Below are 10,335 nucleotides of genomic sequence, written 5' to 3' on the forward strand. Positions count from 1 at the left end.
GATTGTGCTGAACCTTATCAAAGGGCGAGGTCAATCTGGAGAAGAGATACTTTATCCGTACTACCCTCTATGCACTCAAGGACTGAACGTGCGATATGAACATTTGTCTGTATAGAGCGTCCTCGAATTCCGCATGTTTGATGGTCACCTACTAATTTAGTAATGACTGTCTGCAACCTATTTGTCAGTACTTTTTCAAATATTTTGTATTCAACGTTACATAACAATACCGGCCTATATCCGTTTGCTCTCTTTATTACTTCATTATCAGTGCTTCTTGGTATTGAGGTTGTGTGGCCCTGATAGAAAGATGGAGGAAGCTCACCATATATATATAGGCGTCCTCGAAAAGTTGCTCAAGAAAAGGGCACAGGAATTCCTGAAATTTTATATAAAATTCAGCACTAAGGCCATCAGGGCCAGGCGTCTTGTTTTTCTGCAATGTTTGCACGGCAAAATTAATTTCTTCTCGAGTTATTGGCCCATGAACGCTGAGTCGCTCATCTTCTTGTAAGTGTGGCATAAGGGAAATAAACTGATCAGCTTTTTCTTCTTGTCCATTCTGAGGCTTAACTGCAGTGAAAAGATTTTTATATTTGCTTGGAAATCGCGTATCGCTTTCCATCACCGAGAGCCTTTTTTGTAGGCTGCTCATCTGTGAAGCGAGTTGTGCGTGAACGCATCATTGCTAACTATTGCTTTGTACACTTCCATGTCATATTTCTGTATTTTTGCAAGAACTTATTTATCTCATCACTACACAACCCTGGTTCCTGGCTTTCGAAAGCGCGCAGCTTGTGAAGTAGATCATGAAGGTAATGCTTTCAGCTTTTCTTTTTGAGAGAGCTCACTTAAAATGGCAATCGCCTCATTTTCTACTTAATCTTTGAACATTTCCCATTGAGCGAATAATGGAAGCTGTTGACATTGTGGTATTTCTAGCAATAATTCTTTCACTTTGTTTACAAAACTTAACTTTCGTAAAAGTTGTGTATTAAGTTTCCACACTTCCCAGTTTGGAGCAAACTTTCGGGGACCCCATGAAACAGCTACTAAACAGTGGTCTGTGAAAAATACAGGCTTCACGACGTAGTTGTGAATGTGAGACCAGAGATTCGTCGAAACGTACACACGATTAAGTGCAGCATGAGAGACGCCTTGAGAGTGCGTAAACCGCACCCGAGAAGGCGTGTAGGCTCCCACGTCTATTAGATTGTGATCTTCCGTTAACTGATGCAGGAAAGTAGCACTTGCATCATAACGATTCGTTAGGTATGAGTGATCTCTGGAATGACAAACACAGTTTAAGTCTCTCAGCAGTACCAAATCTCTGTCAGTATCTAGGAGTGGAGCAAGTGAGAGGAAGAAAGCCTTCCGGTCACTCACTTTTGAGGGAACATAAACGCAAATAAACCGTCAATTACGGGAACGAAAAGTGATGTCACAGCATATAAGGTGGCCTTCCCCATCAACACGTAGCGACAATGAAGAATGATTTAACTGCTTTCTGATTAACAAAAATCATCCAGCGGAAGCACCACAGGCTTTGCTAATACACACCTCGTAATCTGGTCGAAAAGCTTGCAGCGCAAGGTTGGCATCACCAGCAGACGATATCTTTGTCTCTTGCACTGCACCAACATCAATTTCATGCTGTCTAAGCACGTGTAGTAACTGCTGCTGTCGCCTTATATTCCTCAGCCCACGTACTTTGAGTGTCGCTACGCATGAGGGGAGGGTAGGCAGTAGCCGTTTTGCTCACCTAAAGCTTTTGTGTTTCATCGTCCTTGGCCACAGGTAAATCTGTAGTCTTGCTTCCTTTGGACTTCTTTGTGGCACTCTCCTGACTACGCTGATAAAACCGGCGCGGCACGTTATCACCAGGAGAGGGAGTTCGCTGAGCGCTAGAGGACACTTTCTCAGGCGCCTGTGCTGCACTTTCTGTTGCTTCGTCGTTGCATGGTGCCGGACGTTTCCTTACCTGACATGTCCATCGGCTCTTCTTCTCCTTCCATGTTTTCAGGGGGCTTTTCTTTAAGGCTTGCTAGGCCAGGTGGGCAAACTGACTCATCCTCGCCTGTAGCTTCGCTAGTGTTATTTTAGCTGTTGTGACTGCTTGGCATTGGCCTCGGGGACTCCTGGTCTTCGTCCCTGATGCCAGCTGTAGTCTCTCCGGTGGCATCTACTAACTACCTCTGCATAATCCATGAGATGGTCCAGTTGTGGCTCGTATGCGCTGTATTGTCCAGAACGAAGCTTATTGGAGTAGGTCGAGACGCAGGCGTCCGCCGAGGGACCAAATCGGTGGCACTGCAAGCATCTCGGTGTTCTGCATTGTCGACGAAAGTGTCCCACGCGCTTGCAACGAAGGCACAGCGGAGGCCTATCGGGAATAAGTACGAGGTACTGGTGTCCATAAATGGACACAATGTGCGGTATTGAGCTTACGGTGGCAGTATCCTTGAGCACCAAGGAAACCTCACGGTTTGTTGTCACCCACTATACCATACCAGTGCATCTCCATACTTCTCTCTCCACCGACTTCACATGACCATACGCCTGGAACGCCTCTTCAACGCGTCGAAATTCAAAGTGAGGTAGAAGCCATAGTAATTTGAGCTTGATGTTTTTAGTCTCCGGATCTATCACCATGCACCTCCGCCTTTTGACACGGAGTTCACCACAGGCAACGAGAGTCTGTTTTGCCGCACTACTAGCGTAAGTACATGGCTCATTTGATACTGTCCGACACCTACAATATCTGCAGTATTCACTACTTCAAGCAGAGCGTCTCGGAAGTCAGGAGCACGTTATGGTCTGCCACTGAAATCCGCATGAAGGAAAATGGAATTCAAAACGTCGTTACCGGTTGGTAGACGTGGGAGGACAACTTTGTAACTTGCATCTTCGTTCAAAAACGGAGTCGACGATTCTCGGCCTGAGGCCGATACGCTGTTTCCAACAGAGAGCAATGTCGAGAACAGCCGTTCCGCACGGGTAATGAACGGATAGTTTGCCATGTCAAAATCGAGAGCAGCTTTAGTTTCGCAGAGCTACGTCTCGCAGAGACATGGTAGATGCGCTATCGCCCAGCAACTAAAGCTCACGCCTGTACTACAAAGACAAAATTGCTGTCCGTATTCAGTAGCATGTTCGGAAGTGGCAAAACATCGATTTTCACTTGCGATTGGTACTTTAACTTCGAAAAAAGTCTTAAATGAACCGCCGACCCGGGATGCTGTATGGGCGGTTACTGCCAATTTCCATAGCCGTTTCTTGTTCTTCATGCGAGGGATATGCAACGTTTCCTTAGTTCAGTGATGCCTTTGAGTCAACACGTCTGTCTAGTGATATATCTTCGTCAGAGAAGCGCAGGCTAGTGCTGGGAGCCTTCGGCGACAGCACATATACCTGTGTTTATGACGCGTCACATCGACGGTCATCGTTTCTTGTGCTGGCACTGTAGACATGAAAAAATGGTTTATTTAAGAGCACCTATGGGAAAGCTAAAGTATAGAGTGATTTATCCTTGTTAAACTTCTTGATTCCTGAGCCTAGATGCGCCGATAGCGTGCAGACGGACTCGGCGGATATGCTAGGCATAAGCTTCGGTGGGGACCGATCTCGGCGCGGGTAGCTGGCGAAAGCTAAAATGTGTGTATTTGAGCCTCAGAACTTTTTTAGTACAATAGGGAAAGTGGAAGAGCACGAATCACCTTAGCTTTGTTATCGGTGCGATAATATCAGTCAGCGGTAGGCTTCGAACTCGGGGTCCGTTCACGCACGTCTGAACGACTTCTGCATTTCACGTCCACTGCACAACACTGCAACAACGGCGCCAACTCCTAGTCATGTTACGTGCGAACTACTAAAAAACACGGCGTCCTCTGAGTTTGCGTGGTTTCGTTCAAGAATTTAGCTATCCGCCCTTCAAAAGGGAAAATGAAAAAAAAAACGAAAGTGATCTTCAGTGTCAAATGTGCATGAATAAAGAGGGCAGCCTACGCACTTTTATTCCAAGTTGCAACACGAAATAGAGTTTTATGACCCCAAGATATAGCGTTATTTAGGACAAGAGACTAGTATCAAGCGATGAAATTCTATAAAGCATTTAATATTCAGCAGCGCTCGTTCTCGCGCACTGGAACCAGGGCGGCACAAACACAACCAGCGCAGTTTCCAGTGCGAACCAGCGAACTGCAGCGACAACCAGCGCCTGTACAGCACAAACCAGTGCGCCCCAGCGTCATGGCAGTGGAACCAGCGTCTCTTCCAGTGTGAGCCAGCTCTTATCCAGCGTTCTCACTGGTGTCCCAGTGAGTCCCAGCGAGCGCCAGCGTACCCAGTGCGATCCAGTGCCAAAAAACGCGCCGGTTTCACAATGGAAGGCACTGGTAGACGCTCGTTTTTGCAATAGGGCGAAGAAAAGGAAAAAACTAAAACCCACGATGAATTCCCATAACCAAAGTTTCTGAACCCCTATTGTGCACTTTTTTTTTTGAACGCCTCCGTTGTTTGTCGTTTCCCTACCTTTCTTCCACCAATCTTCCAATCGCCTCTTACTAATCTCCATTGCGTACATAGTTACCCCTGATCTTGCTGAACCCAAGGGCTTCAAGGAGGCCAGTGACTCCTAAATTGACCGCTGGGCACATATCTTCACATTCTAACACAGCATGCTGCATTGTTTCCCTAGCTTTACCGCAGCAAGCACATGATTCCTCCTCCTTCTTATATATCGCTTTATAAGTGCGTGTTCTAAAACATCCTGATCTCGCTTCCAAAAGTAATGAGTTCCCCTTTGGGTTATCATAAATTACTTCTTTAATGATTTCGTTTTTTCATTTCCTCTTTTTTCCCGATTTCGTTTTTTCATTAACAGGTTTCTTTTCCATTGCCGCCACTCATGAGATCAACTCAGCCTCTCTGACTTCCCGCTTGACGTTCTTCGTTGCTGTGTTGCTCACCATACAGGCCGCATACTTGCTGGTAAGATTCCTAGTTCTTTTTCTACACTGTGAATCAATGTTATTCCTGTACAAGTACATGAACGCTCTCCCAGCCCATTTACTTTCTTCCATATTCCTCAGTCGTTCTTCATAATTAATTTTACTGCGAGCTTCCCTCACTTCAAAAGTAGTCCAGCCCATATCACCCTGCACAGCTTCATTTGTAGTCTTCCCGTGAGCGCCCAATGCGGGGTGTCACACTGACCTTTGGTTGTCATCGATTCCTGATTGTACCCCTGATTTCAAGCAAACAACAGCATTTCCAAAAGTAAGTCCTGGGACCATTACACTTTTCCACATACCCCGGAGCACCTCGTACCTATTTTATCCCCATAGCGCTCTGTGTTTCATTATGGCCGCATTTCTCTTGCCCTTTGCTGTTACTACAGCGAAGCTGTATACCTTTACCGTCCAAGGAAATTTTCGTATCGTTGTTGGCGAAAAAAAAAATGCTCCCTATACGTAGGCCGATCCCGCAGATAATGCAATGCCAGGCCGATCTGCGGCGGTGGTGCAGTTCGCCATTAAAGGGCCCACATACAGAGCTTCGCTGGTCATCTTTCGCATAGTAAAAGGGCACTGAGTTCTTATTTTTTTCTCTGCTTCTATATATTTATTGCCTTCGTTTATCCATATACCAAAGTGTTTATATTCTGTTACCCGAGGTATTTCCTGGCCCTGTATTGACGCTGTCCACTGTTTTCATTGGCACCTGATTTTCTTAGCGCTAAATTTCAGACCTATATTCTCGCCTTCCTGTCTGCAGATATTAGCCAGACGTTACATATCACTTCACTTGTTAGCTAGCAACACAATGTCGTTCGCATAAAATAAACCTGGAAGCTGCTGCTCTGCTACTGTACCGGCCTGTTTGTATGAGAGATTTAACATGATATTATTTTGTTTATTTATTGATACTGCAATCCCCACCGGGATTTTAGCAGGGTGGGATACAATACATGAGAGAAAATACAACATAATGACAAACAAAATATATGTACATGCCAAGGTCACAGTCAATTAAGAACACAAAAGGAAATTTAAGCAAAGCATTTATCAAATGTGCAATTGAAACAGAGGAACACTCAACCCATATATCATATAGACAGTCACTATAAAATAACCAATTATGTTTCAGCCATCAAGAAGAGATGCGAAAGCTGACAAAGAGTCTGCTTGAGCGATACAGCTGCTGAGGTTATTCCAGTCTCTGACTCTTCATGGAAAAAATGAATACTTGAAAGAGTCATTATCAGAACGAAAAGGTGTTATTGTTAGTTCATGTCTTTGGCGTGTTGAGTAACCAGAAGAAAATGTAATCCATTCGCTAACGTGGACTTTATAGTGCCCCTTAATTAATTGATATAAAAATTTTTGTCGTGATGAGCGGTTTCGATCGGATAACGAGGTTAGGTTAGCACGAGCTTGTAGTTCAGTCACTGACCTGCGTCAAAAATTGGTATAAATGAATTGTACGGTTTTTCTTTTCTTGGACATTCTCTAGTTTCAGAATATTACCTTTTATATAGGGGTCCCATATTATAGCAGCGTAGTCTAAGACTGGGGGGACGATGGATTTGTATGCTAATCTTCTTACAGCAGGGGTAGCCAGAGTTAACGTTCTTCTTAAAAAGAATAACTTTCTATAAGCATTCGCTGTAACGTTGTGAATATGTTTATTCCACCTAAGATTGTTTGAAATCCATAGCCCAAGATATTTGTATTGAGACACTTCAGACAAAAGCACATTGTTAAAGTTATACGGAAACGATAAGGGCCTCTTCTTCCGAGTGATCCGCATGAAAACGGTCGTGTCGAAGTTTATACACACCTGCCACCGCTTACACCAAGAAGCAACGCGCTGAAAATCATTGTTTAACAATGCCTGATCCGACTGATTATTAACCTCCTCATATAGAACACAGTCGTCCGCGTACAATTTTATTTTCTTCCTTCTAGCGTCCTTTCGATCCTGACCAAGTACATCATAAACAGCAGTGGGGATAAAGGGCACCCATGCTTCAGTCCCTTGTTGATATGAACTTTCTCCTCCCTCCCTTCCCATTCAACGCAAGCGGTATTTTCTAGCTAAATTTATCTCGAAAGCTGCAGAAAATCGTCGTGTAAGCCTTCCACTTCTAAAATATCCCACAATATGTAGCAGTCTACGTTGTCATACGCTCCTGTAATGTCTAAAAAGGTCATATAACGGTCTGCTTTCTACTCTTGATATTTCAACTCAATGAGTAAGAACAAATAACTTATCATCCAAATGCCTACCTATTCGGAAGCCATACGGAAGTTCTCCCAAAATTCCATTATTCTTTACCCATGCTTGCGGCTTTATTTTGATTGCCTGCATTGCTAATCTGTATATTACCGATGTAATGGTCAATGGTCTATACGAGTGATTTTTATCTTTCTTCCGCTTACCTTTATAAAATAAATTCATTCTACTTTGTCGCCAACCTTCTGGTATTCGTCCATCTTTTAACGTTTTTTTTTACTGTTTTCACCAAAGCTTTCTTACTTTTTGGTCTTAGTTCATTAATCAGCCTAACGGAAACTACGTCTAACCCTGTGACTGTACGCTTCGAGATTTTCCCTTCGGCTTTCTTGCAGTTGAGATTTGTCAGCACCATCTGATTTTCCACCTGATTCTCTTTCACGCTCTTTCCGCCTCGTCATTGCCTTGGAAAGATTCGACTGTTACTTTTCGGGTGCAATTTAATGCCGCCTCACCTTCCAGTTTATTTCCATCTTGGTCCAGGATATGTTTTTGTATTGTTCTTGACTTCCTGCCTAATACTTTTATGTGGTTCCAAAATATTCTAGGTGCGGCTTTTGTTTTCTCACCTATTTCTGACAACCAAGGTCCACTTTCACCTTTTATTTTTGCTCGCACCATCATTTTAACTATAGATTTTTTCTCCCGGTATATTTCCCAATTGCTGGTTACTTCATCCTGCGGCAACTGCGCCTTCTTTGCCTGCCTGTGCTCTCGAGATGCTTTCTGTCCTTCGGCGATCGCTTCTCGTATCTCCCTGTTCCATCGGTTTCCTTTTTTTCCTTTCCAACGAACATGTTGTTTCTCTTTCCCTATTTCTGTCGTTGTTCACTTAGAAGCTCACCACATTCCCACTCTTTGCTTGTGCACCTCCTAATGTTAAACTTATAGCATACAGTACATGCGTAGGTCTACGCTCGAATATGCCTCCATTGTATGGGACCCCCTAACAAAAATTATATTCGAGACTTAGAGCATGTACAAAGAAAAGCAGTGCGCTTCATATTCAATACGTACAAAATGACTGACTCACCCTCGTTACTTATGCAGCAAAATAACTTCCCGTCTTTACAATACCACAGAAAAGTCAATAGGCTGTTTTTTTTTTGAGAACTGTCTTGCAGGAAACATAAAAGTAAATATACCAAATCGCGTGCGTCCCCACTCAACTAGGAAAACTAGACACACCCATAGCACGACACTTGCCCCAATTTTGGCAAGGACGAATTCATATAAAAACAGGTTTTTTCCTAAAACAGTGTCGGACTGGAATGCTCTACCCCCCACTATCTTTATTCAAATGACATTGTACGCGAATTAGAACGCCTGTATCATGATTGTAATTAGTGTCCCATGTCTTGCATTATATATCTTTGTTGTTTTTCTTCCCGACTGATTGTTACTTGGTTGTTATGATTACGTTTATTGTATGCCACTACTGCGTGGACCACGCGGTGGTCTACAGCATTGATAAATAAATAACAATAAATAAAGTTCTTCCTCAACTCCACTCTTGTGACTATATTTGGCATTTGTTCAGTGTTCAAATTTGGACTGGCCATTTTGCGCTCCTTGCTGTCTTTCCTAACTGCGTATACCATTTTAGAAATGATGTGTTTATTGCCACTCCTTATGCTGCTATACCTTTCCTCGTTAATGACCATTTGTCTAAGCTTATCATGACTTCTGTAGCATCGTCAAGAAAAGCCAACCCACAAGCAGCGCCCCCTATGCGCATTACAGAAGAATCCTGGTGCGACAACTGGGCTGAGTGGGAGAGGGCCACGGGAAGCGCAGCGCTCGACACGACACGGTGTGGAATAAACGTTCCTTTGAGTATTACTCGAATCCAGTCTTCTTATCTGGAATAGAGATAACTCCCGCGCCGGGACCAGACACTACAAACTGGCGACGAGGTTCATTCAACTTCAAGAAGCCCACACGGCACCAGAAGAGGCCAAGAAACAAATCAGCGGACGCCAATCAAGAAAAAAAAGCCATGCAAGATGGAAGCCATGCTGCCCGCCTTCCCGCCATTCGACCCGTACACGGACCCGATGTCGCTCGCCCAGCGGTGGACGAAATGGCAAGCCCGTTTTGACAACTTTCTACTAGCAGCAAACATACAGAATGCAACCCGCAAACGCGCTATGCTGCTACACTACGCAGGAGATGCGGTGCACGACATTTTTCTGGCGCTTCCGGATCGAGGCACGGACAGACGGCAGTCGCGCAGCTGAAAGTCGTGAAATGGCAGTCGCGAAGCTGAACGCACATTTCGCACCAAGAAAGAACGCGGTCTACGAGAGGCATGTTTTTCGTCAAGCAAAACAAAGCTCCGAAGAAACAGTGGACCAATTTCAATACCGACTGAGAAAGTTGGCTGCGACATGCGAGTTTGCGAACGAAGAACAAGAAATCGTATCGCAAATGATAGAAGGCACCAATTCAGCTAAGCTGCGCCGCAGTGCATTACGAGAGCGCGATGTCACGCTGGAGAAAATCATGGAAATAGGCCGCAGCCTCGAGACAGCAGAGTTCCAAGCAACCAGCATGGAAGGCCGCGAGCGCGTCGAACCTGTGCAGAAAGTCACAAAGAAGAAGCAGTGGCGGCGCAGTGCGCCTTCGAGCACCCAGTCAGAACACAAGCTGCAGAACTGATAGTTGGGCGAGTTGGTACGAATTCATAGTAAAATATTTTGCGCGCACAATTGACAAGGACACAGTGAAGTGTGTCCTTGAAGTGCGGGAGTGCTGGCTCAAGAAGATCCAAGCGACAAAAGCCGCAGCATTCTGGCGTACTTCAGCAGAGCATTGACATCAACGGCTCGTGTGTCCCCCCTTCACTGTGTCCTTGTCAATTGAGCGCGCAAAATATTTTACTGTGAAGAACACAAGCTGTCGGGCAATCGTCCAGAGAACAAGCAAGCTGAGAAGTGCAGCTGTTGTGGAGGAGCGTGGCCTCACAAAGGAGGGAAATTGAGCTGTCCAGCATGGGGGGCTACATGCCACAAGTGTCAAAAGAAAAACCACTTCGCC

At 44.7% G+C, this 10,335-nt stretch overlaps 1 pseudogene; it reads left to right on the forward strand.

Annotated features, from left to right (window-relative positions):
• Positions 1–9,302: 9,302 nt before the first annotated feature.
• LOC142583744 (uncharacterized) lies at positions 9,303–9,957 on the forward strand (annotated as a pseudogene).
• Positions 9,958–10,335: the final 378 nt, after the last annotated feature.

Source organism: Dermacentor variabilis, chromosome 5 (assembly GCF_050947875.1).
Source record: "Dermacentor variabilis isolate Ectoservices chromosome 5, ASM5094787v1, whole genome shotgun sequence".
Lineage (NCBI taxonomy): Eukaryota > Metazoa > Arthropoda > Arachnida > Ixodida > Ixodidae > Dermacentor > Dermacentor variabilis.